Source organism: Monodon monoceros, unplaced genomic scaffold (assembly GCF_005190385.1).
Source record: "Monodon monoceros isolate NGI ecotype Baffin Bay Population unplaced genomic scaffold, NGI_Narwhal_1 Super_Scaffold_13, whole genome shotgun sequence".
Lineage (NCBI taxonomy): Eukaryota > Metazoa > Chordata > Mammalia > Artiodactyla > Monodontidae > Monodon > Monodon monoceros.
In genome coordinates this window covers 83,473,825-83,487,406 of record NW_021703769.1, presented here as the reverse complement: position 1 = coordinate 83,487,406, position 13,582 = coordinate 83,473,825, and the positions used below count along the sequence as shown (strand labels likewise).

At 39.6% G+C, this 13,582-nt stretch overlaps 1 protein-coding gene across 1 annotated transcript in view; it reads left to right on the top strand.

Annotated features, from left to right (window-relative positions):
- SDK1 (sidekick cell adhesion molecule 1) overlaps positions 1–13,582 on the top strand; it is a 653,415-nt gene that overhangs the window by 170,871 nt on the left and 468,962 nt on the right. The gene's annotated exons all lie outside the window — the stretch shown is intronic.

The following is a 13,582-nucleotide window of genomic DNA, read 5'->3' as shown; positions in this document are numbered from 1 at the left end:
ATGAGGATATGTTATTTTTCAGGAGGATGTGCATGAGGATATGTTATGTACACTTTTGTTGCCAACCAACACCACGGTGGCAAAACTATTCAAGCCTTTGAATGATACATATCAGAAAAAATGACTTGGTCGTTCGTGTAGGTGTATGCACGACGCAGCGGCTGCCATGTCTGGACGGCTTTCTGGTTTCACTACTCGGGTCAAAGAGGTGGCTTCTGAATGTGAATCTATGCACTGTGTCATCCATAGAGAAATGCTGGCTAGCCGAAAAATGTCACCTGAACTTAACAACGTTTTGCAGGATGTGACTAAAATTATCAACTGCATTAAAGTACATGCCCTTAACTCACGTCTGTTCGCGCAGCTCTGTGAGGAGATGGACGCAGAGCACACATGTCTTCTCTTACATACAGAGTGAGATGGCTTTCTAAAGGGAGATCACTGGCCAGAGTTTTTGAGTTACGACAGCCGCTCCAGAGATTTCTTTTAGAAAAACAGTCACAGCACGTTTCAGTGACACAGAACGGGTTGCAAAATTTGCTTACTTGTATGATCTATTCAACCTGCTCAATGAACTCAATCTGTCACTTCAGGGGAGAACGACAACTGTGTTCAAGTTGGCAGGTAAAGTGGCTGCATTCAAAGCCAAACTGGAATTATGGCGGCAACGAGTGACCATTGGGATTTTTGACGTGTTTCAAACATTAGCAGAGGTTTTCAAAGAGACTGAGCCAGGGCCTTCTTTCTCCCAGCTGGTGCATGATCACCTATCTCAGCTTTCAAAAGAGTCTGAGCATTACTTCCCAACCACAAAAGACCTCCGAACTGGGAAGGAATGGATCTGCGACCCATTTGTGAATAAGCCAGGTGAATCGACTTTGTCCGTGCTAGAAGAGGATCAACTGCTTGAGATCGCAAATGACGGTGGCCTTAAAAGTATATTTGAGACAACTTCAAACCTCCATACGTTCTGGATTAAAGTCAAGGCGGAATATCCTGAGACACAAAAGCACTGAAAAGCCTGCTTCCATTTCCAACTTCCTATCTTTGTGAAGCAGGGTTTTCTGCAGTGACAGCAACCGAAACGAGACTACAGAGTAGACTGGACATAAGCAAAACACGTCGGGTGTCACTGTCTCCCATCACCCCCAGATGGGACCATCTAGTTGCAGGAAAATAAGCTCAGGGCTCTCACTGATTCTGCATTATGGTGAGTTGTATAGTATTTCATTATATATCACCATGTAATAATAGTAGAAATAAAGTGCACAATAAATGTAATGCGCTTGAATCATCCCAAAACCATCCCCCCCTGCGCCCAGTCCGTGGAAAAATTGTCTTCCACAAAACCGGTCCCTGGTGCTGAAAAGGTTGGGGACCGCTGATCTATATAATAAGAAGCCCTGAAGTAGGGTAATTCTAGGGCTCGTTAACTGCGGGCTTCAGCAGCATCATCGGAAACCTAAGTTCTTTCCGTTTTTGCGTTCTCCCCTTCTCAGCTTAGGTTTATCCTCTTAGGCGGCTCTCCCCATGGTTTCAGGGCGGCTCTCCCCATGGTTTCAGGATGGCTCTCCCAGATAACGACCAGATAAAGAATAAATGCCCTCATTTCAGTGCCCGTGGTGTGTGGGTGGGTGGGGGGAAGACCTTCCTAGAAGCTTCCTGTAGCTCCAGCAAGCTCTTTGAACGACCGGAATTGGGTTATAGGCCCATTCCTAAAGCGGTCATCGGGAACTAGACCACCATGGGTAGTAAGTGCAGTAATAATTTGCTGCTGGAGGGTAAGTCCGGATTGGAGGCACAGAAGGACAGCTGCCTTTCCCAAAGAACCTGAGCCAGAGTGAACAAAATCAGGGTTCCACAGGTAAGTTTAAAGGCTGGTGTGGCAGGGAGTGCAGGGATGGTGGTTGGGTGGGAAACCAGTATTATTGTCTACACAGTGCACTACTTGATCAGCCGTAAGATTGCACAAACAATCCATACACTTCATTTGGAATATTTTTTCCGGGTGTAACTTAAGCTTTTTTTTTTTGCTATAAATAATTGAGTTTATCCTGGAAGGTTTGGTGTGATTTTTTTCTTTAATAAGTAATTGCTGCCCCCAAAAAAGGATTCCTGTAAAATTCTCTATTATTATGAGTATGTCAGATACATAGATACATATATATATACAGATTTTTTTGCTATTTTGCTTATAATTCAGAATCTTAGGATTTTGAGCAGGCATTGTGTCTTCTTTATTGTTCATCCAGCAGTGAGCACTGGATTTCCAGGAACTCATTATTAGTAATAATAAAAGGTACATATGTGGAGATGGATTGAAATGTAACTCAAGATGTGATTAGCTAACCTAGTTTGTTATTATTAAAATGTTATTTTTTTCCTGCATATTTGTAATCCAGATAAAGCTTCTAATATGAAAAATACAGTAGATTTATTTTAAGGCAACATAAAAAATAATTGGTTTAACAACATTGTGTGAATACAGATGAGATAGTCCTATTAAAATTTGGTCACAAAGTGTATACGGTAATGCAGCAAGATTCATGCCAAATAATGACTAGTTCAAGTTTGTTGTAAAATGCTGAATTGATGTGAAGTTGTAGTGTCACTAAATGAGTCCTGTCATAAAGAAGTGATGTTGCCAATTACACAAAGTAGTCTAAGGCTAATATATTTGAATAACTAATTGTCAGGATGAGCTTTTTTACCGCCCTTGTGCTTACTGTTCATTTGTTTATTTTCAGTTTTGTTGAGAGAATACAAAAAATGATATATTGTCACTTGCCTTCAAGCTGGAATTATTTCTCTTGATGTTTAGATGTAGGTACCAATTAAGTAAAAAGAAATCGGTCTTTAGTAAAAATTATTACAACTAGTATAGGTATCTTGTAACTGTTTAATCTTGTAACTGTTAGGTTCTTTACTTTGCATCCAGGTAATTTAATATGAATGATGGATTATTAAATTCTTCTTATTGGAAATAGGCATACTTCAAGTTAATAGTCCTTATCACTGATACTGATTAGGAAAAGAGAAATGAATTCCCAGGATTTATATTTCATAATAGCTCTTTCAGGATTGTTTTATTACTCTTGGGGAAGGTGTATGAAGTTTGGCCTAGGAATCGTATCTGGCATAGAATAAATGTATACATTAATTCAGTTGAGTATCTGTGATTGCCAGTCATTCATGTGTTCTGTACATCGTGTGATAGGTTGCTATTCCTCTTCTTCTTATATTTCTTTAGAGATCTTACTTTGTGTTGAGTTTACCACGTAGAAAGCTAGGACTTCCCGTCCCCTCCATTTAACTCTCTGTCAGGAATACAGTTCAGTGTGAACACATGCATGAAGCCCTGCCTGCTCAGACACTCAGCTGCGTGGAATGGCTGGTGAGGGGAGCACACTGCCTGAGCCCACATCCCTGACTCGGGGCTTCTGTGAGCACTCCTTCTTCAGACAGCTTCAGGTTATTGCAGGAACCCTTGTTCCCTACAATTTGGGGGCAGTCTCCCAGATTTTTGCAAGGCATGGAGCTTCCTTTAGGCTTTGATGAAGTGCATTCTCCCTCACTTCTTGGGGCATTCTTGGAACTTCAGGAGAAGACTAGGTGCATAGTGGATTCCCCCTGTCCCTTGCTCCCACAGGCAAATTTTCTTCTCTTTGGCATTTACTCCTGTGTAGCATTCATCCTGGGGCCGCAAATTGCACATGTGAGAATAGCCACCATCACCAGGTTGATCAGCTTCTCCACACCTTGTGCTCTATGCCCTCTCACTCTCAGCCTCACATCACCCCACTTTATAGATTGCAGGACAGAAATAACAAGGATCTTGTTTGGGTTGCCTCATAGAAGTTCAAGCATACGCTCATGGAACTTCATTTTACAGGCATATGTGGCCCTCAGTGAGCAGGATGTCTCCCTGGTTGCTAAGGGGCCACGTTGGCTTCTGTTCATGTTGACACCGTACGATGAGACTGCGTCATGGTGGGTCAGTGTATCTTCACATCATAATACCACAATGTGGAGTGCTGTATGTAGATCCCTGTCAGAGCCTCTGGGGTGGAGCCCAGGCCATCAGTATTTTGAAAGTGTCCAGATGGTTTCGGTATGCAGCCAGATATGAGAACCACTGGTTTAGAGCTTTGAATAATGCAGTTGTTGCAGTTTTAGGGTAGATGTTACTGAAAAATGTTGTCTATAAAATGAATTAAAGATTAAAGCATTTCTTTTTTTCCCCCATTCATAAACCATTGTGATAGCAGTCTTCTGCAGAATTACCTAATTTTGCCTGATGAGATTTACTTAGAAAAAGAAATAAGCATATAGCTGTATCTCTCCTGAAGTCTTTTAGCAGCAACTAATTAAGGCAATAATTAGTAATAATTAGGCATTCTTAGCTGAGGTAGAACTTTAGATATTGTTCTACTGAAAGTTACCTGAGTGTTACGGCTTTTTAAATGAATCAGAGCAATAAATCCAACATTGTTTGCAAGCCAACTACTATATGCCAACAATTATGTAATCGAAGTATAAAGTAGGCATTTAAAGAGTTCTTACTCTTGAACAGAATTTAAATTTAAGAATTAGAAATAGTAATTAGCATACATAAAAGTATCTTATTGACCACCACTTAGTTGATGCAGTGAATACAGGTCCTCTTATGAAACATATAGGCATTTAAAATCCTCTATCCATATGGAACACACTACCTTTTGTTCCATTTTACATTGACTCCTTGTTGGTTTCTGGATACAACTCAAGGTGTTGATTTCATTTGCAAAGCCAAATGTGATTTGGACATTTGGCGGGATAAAACTTAAATTTTCTCTAATAGACGCTTTTTAGGAACTTAAGACATGAGGAAACTATAATAACTGCTTATTTAAACCCTGAGCATTTCCAAAAATCTTTTCTGTTCATCTCAGACTTTCTTCCCTGCTAAAATGTATTATACGTGAGGGCAGATTTGTGAGTTAAAGGGTAATGTCTCTAATTAGAAAGCTTGTGTCTGACAGATGTCTGTGAAGTTGGGTGATCTTACCAAAGGAATGGGTGGCCAGCAGGCGTGCCTTGGGCAGTTCTTCATCAGAGTTCCTCCCCCTCCTCAACACAGCAAACTTCATCCTGTATCTCAGCAGTTCACATTTAACAAGCGCCCTGTTGCTGTCTGGTTGACTGATGTTCTGTTTGTTATGTAACATCCTGACATCCTGTTAAGACTGTAATTATAAAACTAAGTCCCAACTCATTGACAGAAAGATGCAGCTGTTTAGCCTGCTCTTCTTTTTTTTTTTTCGGTACGCGGGCCTCTCACTGCTGTGGCCTCTCCCGTTGTGGAGCACAGGCTCCGGACACGCAGGCCCAGCGGCCATGGCTCACGGGCCCAGCCGCTCCGTGGCATGTGGGATCTTCCCGGACCGGAGCACGAACCCGTGTCCCCTGCATCGGCAGGCGGACTCTCAACCACTGCGCCACCAGGGAAGCCCAGCCTGCTCTTCTTGATTGAACATAGAACTTAATTCAGCCTTTAGTTGCCTAATGACTAACATTTTTATATTTTAGATGAGCCAGGAAAACACTGGGAATTTAATGGGATTTAAATAATAAGTAGTTTATGCATGTACTGTGTTCCAAGAGAAGATTTAAATATGTGTCTGTCTACCTACCTACTTAACATCTATTTATCCATCCTTGACATTACTTGAGAGCTAAAACTGAGTTTTTAGTCTTCAAGTCTAGAGCTCTGTTCATTCAGTTATTGTAATAATCGTATTTTAATGATGCATATGGATTTTGTTCTCAAAAAAGAAAATTAAAAATATTTCTTGGGTAGTGTGCTGTTCTCACTACAGAATATTGTTTCCTTTATTTCTAATTTATACCTATTTACAAGGAAGTGCCCACACAGATAAAATAGTCATAATTAATCAAGAAATTTGATTTTCTTGGGATAATTCTTTTATTTAACTAAAGACAAGGAAGGATTATAGGAAGAATTTTATGAATCTCATCTTCATGAGTCAGGGCTTTTGCATTGTTAGGGCTTTTCAGTTTGTTTCTCTCTTGCAAGTTTAAGAGATTATTCTTGTGTTAGCTCACAAATCCTGCATTTGATCATCCTTTCTCACTTATGACATGGCCTCTGACTTATGGAACATTGGATTTCCTATAGTAGATCAGTCTGAATCTGTCTGTACACGGAATGACCAGATTGAATTGGCACCAAAGTTCCATTACAGATCCTTCGTCCAGCCTTCTAGTTTGAATTGGAAGTATCAATTCAAGCTTCTGTATTATCCTTAGGTGAGTTTTGAAAAGTTAGATTTTTTACTAAACTTTAATCCCATTTATTTAGAATTCAGATATATTTCAAGGACCTAGGAGAAAGCAAATAAACACCTCCTTCTCACTTCAACATTCAAAATAGCTATTATAAAATCTTTTTTTCGGGCTTTCCTGGTGGCGCAGTGGTTGAGAGTCCGCTGCCGATGCAGGGGACGCGGGTTCGTGCCCTGGTCCAGGAAGATCCCACATGCCGCGGAGCGGCTGGGCCCGTGAGCCATGGCCGCTGAGCCTGCGCGTCCGGAGCCTGTGCTCCGCAACGGGAGAGGCCACAGCAGTGAGAGGCCCGCGTATCGTAAAAAACCCCAAAAAACCAAAAAACTTTTTTTCTTATTGCATAAGGAAGACTTTCATGCTTTTTTATCTTGAATCAGTATACTTACCTTATATACGATTTTAACGAGCTTTGCTATATGTTATTCTATTATAGTCCAGATTAAAGATAGGAATTTGGAGGGAGGTGATAAGAAGTGCAAGATGGGGCAATGAGAAATGATGGGGGAATCATATCTGGAAGAGAGGGAAGGAATTATAATAGTCCGGGGATATTTAGGGTGGTGCTAAATAACTCTGAGCCAATAATAACTTATAAGGATATCATAACATTATGTTATAGTAATAATATTAGTGTTAGAAATTATAAATTTATGAAAAAGTGTTAAGTTTTATGTACTTTATTAAAGAAGACAATATATTGGGAAGGCCACCAAAGTCATTAAAATTTTAACCTAATGTTTAAAACGATAAGAGCAAATGTTTGTACCGTTCACCTATTTGGATTACCTCATTCACTGATTATGCTGCATAATTCAGAGATTACTCCATATACTTTATTTGGGAAACATTTATCATATGCAGGAAGTGATGTGGGGATTTCTCCTCTCACCAGGTGCCCACTCCTTGGTCCTGTGGCTTCATGTGTGTGTCTCTCTCTCCATCTGCAACCCAACCTCTTGCTTGAGTTCCAGACCATTGTTTCTTATAGGTTAATGTTTAGCGATGTTTCTCTCTTGTGAGAACCTGAAACCTTAATGTCACTCGAACACATTTGTGTAAAAAGAGATAGAGAATAATGGTAGTATGTATGGGGAGAATACCAAGGGCCAGTGGGACAGAAAAACTCAGTATCACCTCGGGTGGAAAACTTGGGGACTGATCCAGGAGTGTCTTTTGGAAATAGTTTTTTCCTGTTGGACTATATAAAATGTATCCTTCCTTGTTAAGCGTAGGAATTAACCCATAAATTCTGGATGGTGAGGCACGCTTACTAGCTTTGGTACTGTGCGCTGCCTGGTAGAAGTTGGACTGATGGCTGTGAGTGTCAGCTTTTACCTATTCATAAGCGATGTTTTAAAATACAGAACTTGCTCTGCTGTCTCTATTTATGAACTCTTTGGGTGGGAAAAAGGGCTTCCCCAGATTTAAAATTTGTAGTAGAGGCACTTAAAACAAAGAACACAAACTTCTTCTCTCTGTGTCCCTGAAGCGCTACTACTCAGGGGTGTTTCCTGATTTGGTTAATGGGGACACCAGCATCGGTCTCTCAAGTGTGAAGCTTTAGGGTCTCTCAATGCTTTTCTTACTATCCACAGCCTGTTGATCACAACATTATGTTTTCCTCAGAACTATCATCTCAGTGAGACCCCTTTCTCCCTTTCTGTTGCCTTAGTTCAGGCCAGCAGCTGGAACATGTAACAGTTGTAAATGTTTTCCCTTTGTTTCGGCTTTCCACAGTGTTGACATAACTATTCCCTTTAAAATGATAGTGATGATGTCATGCTTCCCACAGAGACCCCCACTAACTACTCTGTCACTCTGGCTCCCTCCACTGCCTTCTCCCGCCGTGCAGCACCTTGGTCTCCCCAGTGGGCTGTGTTGTACCACAGACCTGTGCCTTGGCACGCTCTGTTCTCAGTGCCTGGAGGCTCTTTTACAATACTGAAGCCAAGGAAATAACAGACCACTGTCTCTTGAGTTAACATCTTCTAGTGTGGATCTATTAAGCTGTACTTCTCAAAATTTCAATTCATACATTCCAGGACATTTTTATCATATTTTCTCAGTGGACTGTTGCTGTGAAGATCAAATAGGATCTCAACTGTAAAATAAAGTTATTGATAATCTTTTTCCAAGGAATAGAGACAGTATAACATAGTGGTTAAGAGCTTGGACTCTGGAGTCACATGGCTTGGTTTTGAATTCCTGCTCTAGCACAGAGTAAGTAGCTGCATGACTTCAACCTCTGTTAGACCTGCTTCCTCATCACTAAAGTGGGGGTGATATGGTACGTATCTCACAGGGCTGCTGCAGGAACAAACAAGTTAGCGTTTCTGGAGCTTCAAGGATAATGTCTGGTATGCAGTCATGTGCTATATATTTTAGCTGCTGCTGTTACTGTTTTCATGGTTGTAACTGTGTTCATAATTCCCACAGTTTATTTATGGGAATTCCGAATAAAGCTGTTCTATCTTTTTTCAAACCGACACGTATACATACATACTTTTTAAAAGTTTCTATAACTTGTCAGAGTATCAAGTCCTATTTTTAACATTATATTTTCAGCATTATGGAAGGAAGCTGTCTTACCTACTTTATCTTGTTTTGCTTCCTAATAATAATATATACGGAAAATAATACTGTTTTACATTAATGAATGAGTTAATTGGATATAGGTTGCATGGTGAAGGTGAAAATTTAAAATAGTGAGGATTCAGGTCAAGTATAATACATTGATTTATGCTCAATAAATTTCAAAACAGTGAATTTTTACATGTTGAATTTCTCTGTTTTGTGAAGAATATCTGTGCTTCAAATATTTTGCTTTTCAGTTCTGTTTCATTTGTTACCATTCTGAGCGCATAAAGAGTGGACCGTTGGTGAATTCATTTAGTGTAGTGAAGGTATCCAAATCCAAGCTACATGTGGCTAATTTCTTCTACAGGCTGGAAGACAAAAATCCTTTCACCTCTCACAGTTAGGTTAGTAGTGCCTGACCAGACTGCTCTTCAGAGGTCACCTGATCTAATTGTGGGTGTGAAGCAATCTGAGTCCCCGTATTCGTATTTCTGTCCCTTTATGTTCTCAGCATGGAATAATTAAATAATTATTTGTATTGGTCATGCCATTTTTCCAGTAAAAAATGTCCACAACAAATATGTGAGAGTTGAAATCATTCTAGATAAGAATGTTTATTAACAGACAAGACAGTGCTTATTCTTAAGGCTTTATTTTAATCTATGACTTAAAAGAGAGATCCTGAATAATGCTCCTGTTGTAAGCACGTTACCTCTACATGAGCGCAGTGGTTACTCTTTTTATTTTTTAGATTGTTTTGCCCCGAAGATAGGCATCTCCAGGGCGGAAATTGTGAAATAGAAACAAAGACGAGGGGAATGGGGCTATAGATCTGTGTGAAAAAATATAGTATTTGTGGGAAATGTCAAGCTACCTACTCTTCTTTGCATTTTATTTTTTGATAGATGATGTTTAACACTCTATTTGTAACCCTCTGCTATAGACATCATTGCACCTTTATTATGAAAGTGCAGTAGCTTTCCGGTCATTGCTATTCCAGAGTGAGTTTCTGAAGCAGCAGGAGTGAGATGATTTTGCAAATTGCAATATAATAATACTATATATGATCTTGTCTCAACCTGTAACACACATATCCTCACAGAAATAACGCTTAATTATGGTAATATCCTTCCTGATATCAGACACAGTGTGGCGCCTGTTAAGATTATATTGTTTGTAGTAAGATGGATTAAAAAGTGGCTTAAAGATGAAGGAATAAAATCACATACCTTGATAAACGCCTTAGATGCTATTTAGGCTGTGGAGAGCTTTTGATTTTGTTTCCGTTCTTTACTCCCAAAATAAAAATGCAAACAATCATTTGACAGACAAACACTGTCAAACGCTGTAACCTCATCTCATCCCCTCACTGCACATCTTAATCCCTGATGGACTTTTCTCAGATATATGGGCTGTGAGGTTTTTGAGTTTCTGGATGTGACACTTTTTCCAAAGTCTCCCAGTGACAGATGCAGTGACCTTATCATGCAGACAGCTCTATCCAGTTTGACAGTCCAGCCATCTGGTTTATATCGATCCTAATTGATTTAAAGGAACCAGCTCTCTGAAAGTTGGTCATTTGAAACCCTGAGGCTAAACTGGCCTACATTTAATTTGAAGTTTTAAGTCATTATTCTTGAAACTTGTTTTGAACTGATTTGTAAAATTAAGCCTTGTTTCTTGTCTGTGTGAGGTTTGGGGGTGAAAATACTTGTGGCTGGCCTTGAAAAACATCAGCTTTTGTGAATACTAGTTTGTACTCTGCAGACTGTATACGAATGTGCACTTATAGTTTATGTCTCTTTTTAGATTTTGCAGGAGCTGAAAACATACGTGGGGTTTGGTGTTAGGGTCGGCTTCCTTATTTACCAGCTTTCTAGATTTGAGCTCATTACTTAACCTCCCTGAGTCTCTTCAGTCTAGAACATGGGGTGATGATAGTACCCATTTCATTACATCGTTGGGAGAATTAAGTGAAGTAATATGTCATGTGCTTAACGTACTGCGTAGCTCAGTGCGAGGAAAACGTTTACTTTCCTGCTGAGTCCCATTACTGATTACTCCTGCCTTTCTTGGACTTCTCCCATCCGTTGCTTCTGAAATCTTCCTCTTACTTTGTTTTCCTCAAGTATCACTGACACAGTGGCTCAGTCTTTTACCTGCCTCTTCATCTGTCTGCCTGTTCAGTGCTGGAATTCCTCCTGTACGCGTTATCTTTTGTTTACACGCTCTTGATAACCTGAGCCACAGCCAAGACCTCAGCTGTCACTTGTCTGTGTGCTGACAGCTCCCACATGGTTATCTCCAGCCCAGACCTTTCTCTTGGGCTCCTCTGAAGGGCACTTCTTATCCTGCTTCCAGGGCACGTCAGGGGACCCAGTGGCCATAAGGGCAGGCAGAGATCAATTCGGGAATGAATACCATTGATCTGGAGCCAACTCTTACTGATTAATTAAGAAAGTTTAATTAAAATGCAGGTGTTTTGTACTTTGTTTTTTAAAATCTGATGTTGCGTGTCTCACCATAAAATAAGTGAATTTTAGTCAAGTGTTCCATTTCTACAGTTCCTGGTTACGATGATGCCTCTGCGATTATCTTGGAAAACCTGGTTTTCTGAATTGCTAAAATTGTACCCAGTGCAGCACTAAATTGGTTCTTTAAGATGGACATCTTTTCAAATTTATCTTAGGCCTTGATTTAATTCAATGGTCATATATACAACATTAACCTGGATAAATGCCTTGTCAAGCTACCTCCTCTATTTTCCATTTTGTTTTTTTGATAGATATTTATCACTCTTTTTGTAACTCTGCTACAGACATCATTGCACCTTTATATGAAAGTGCAATAGCTTTCCAGTCCTTGTAGCTTTTCAGTGATTTTAATAAAGCACTAATTGCTTAGTTAAAATGGAGTTTATTAACCAATTATTCTTTAATGTCTTAGCCTTTTTTTCTATTTTTACTTTATTTTTTTTTAATTGTGAGACGTATACTATATGGGGAAGCATGTGTAAAATGTGTATTATAGTTTAAAGAGTAATAGTAAAATGAACACCTAAGTAATCAACTTCCAGGTTAAGCAAATAACATTATCAATGTCTTAGAGGCCCACTGTGGACTCATTCCTTGTTTTTTCCCTTTCCCTCACACCCAGAAGTAAACCCAAGGTGTCTCCTTGCTCTTCTTTACAGGTTAACCACCATATGGTTATTTTGCATAAAACAATTTATTGTTGTTTTGAAAAATTGAGTAACTTTTGTACATCCAGCTGTGTAAGGGAAAGGCAATGTTGCTGCTGTGGTCTCCATAATTAGAGAAACTGAACTGAGTCTCTGGGTCATAGCTGCGCTTCATTTTTCCTGGGAGTTTACAGAGCCCCTTCTGGGGAAGTTAATGCTCAAGGTCATGAACGAGTTCTGGGAAACATAAGCTTTACCATAATCAGAAAAATTCGCAGGGCTGTTGTGTGAGTCATGTGTCAGATGCCTGGCAGAAATATGGTAAGAGAGGATGCGTGCTTCTCTATTTTCTGTTTCTAAGTTCACTGTGGCCACCACAGCTCTCCAGAGTAGATGAAAGTAGCCATCATAGGGTGAAAAGAAAGTCCTCAGTGGATAAAGGCTTCAAGGTGGGATTGGGAGTTGGTGGGGAATTGAGTAGGAACTTCATTAACATGTGGTTAGGATGAGCCAAAGTACAGATGAGAGTCTGGGTCTGGCTCACCTGGGCATTTTGTAATCAGGTTGAAAAGGTGGTTAAAAAAAGGGGGGGTGGGGGTGGGGAGGGAGTGGGGTTTGTCGTGATAGCCCTCAGCCTGTCTATTGCATTAGTCACATTGCTGAAATTGCATCAGGTCTCTGTATATTTGTCTCACAGTTCTGATCCAATGATCATTCGTCACTGTATTTTGATGATTCCATTTGCTTCTTCTCTATGCTAGATCTTGTGCTTCCTGAAGCCCACATTTCCCTCTTCTTTAGATTACTTTCTTTTGGTGGAGAAAAGAAAGTATTTTTTGAGATAAAGCTGCATGGGAGATGACTTTTTTGAGATCTTATATATCTAAAAACGGCACTATTCTACCCTCATTCTTAGATGGAAGGATAGAGAATTCTCAGTTGGAAATAATTTTTGTCAGTAACATGAAAGTGTTGCTCCATTGTCTTCCTGCTTCCAGTGTTACTGTTGAGAAGTTAAAAGCCATTCAGTTTCTTAATTCTTTTGATGTGATCCTGTGGTTTTTCTTAGGCTATTTGTAAGAACTTCTCTTTTCCCCCAGTGAATTGAGATTTCACAATGATATACCTAGGTGGAATCAGTTCTGAGTTTTCTTGAAAAATTTCATTAATGATTTTCTCTCCGTTTTTTTTCTTTCCTGTTCTTTCTTTCTGGGATTCCTGTTATTTGGATGCTGCATCTCCTGGACTGGCCCTCTATTTCTTCTCTTTTCTTTAATTTTGCATTTCTTTGACTTTTTGCTCTACTTTCTGGGAGATTTCTTTAACTTCATTCTCCAACTCTTCCTTTTATCCTGCTATCATGCTGTTAATTTTTAAGAGTTCTTTTTTTGTTCTTTTCCTTTTTATAGCATCCTGTTCTTATTGGTTAGATGTAATATTTTTTTCATATCTCTGAGAATTTTAATGATAGATTTTTAA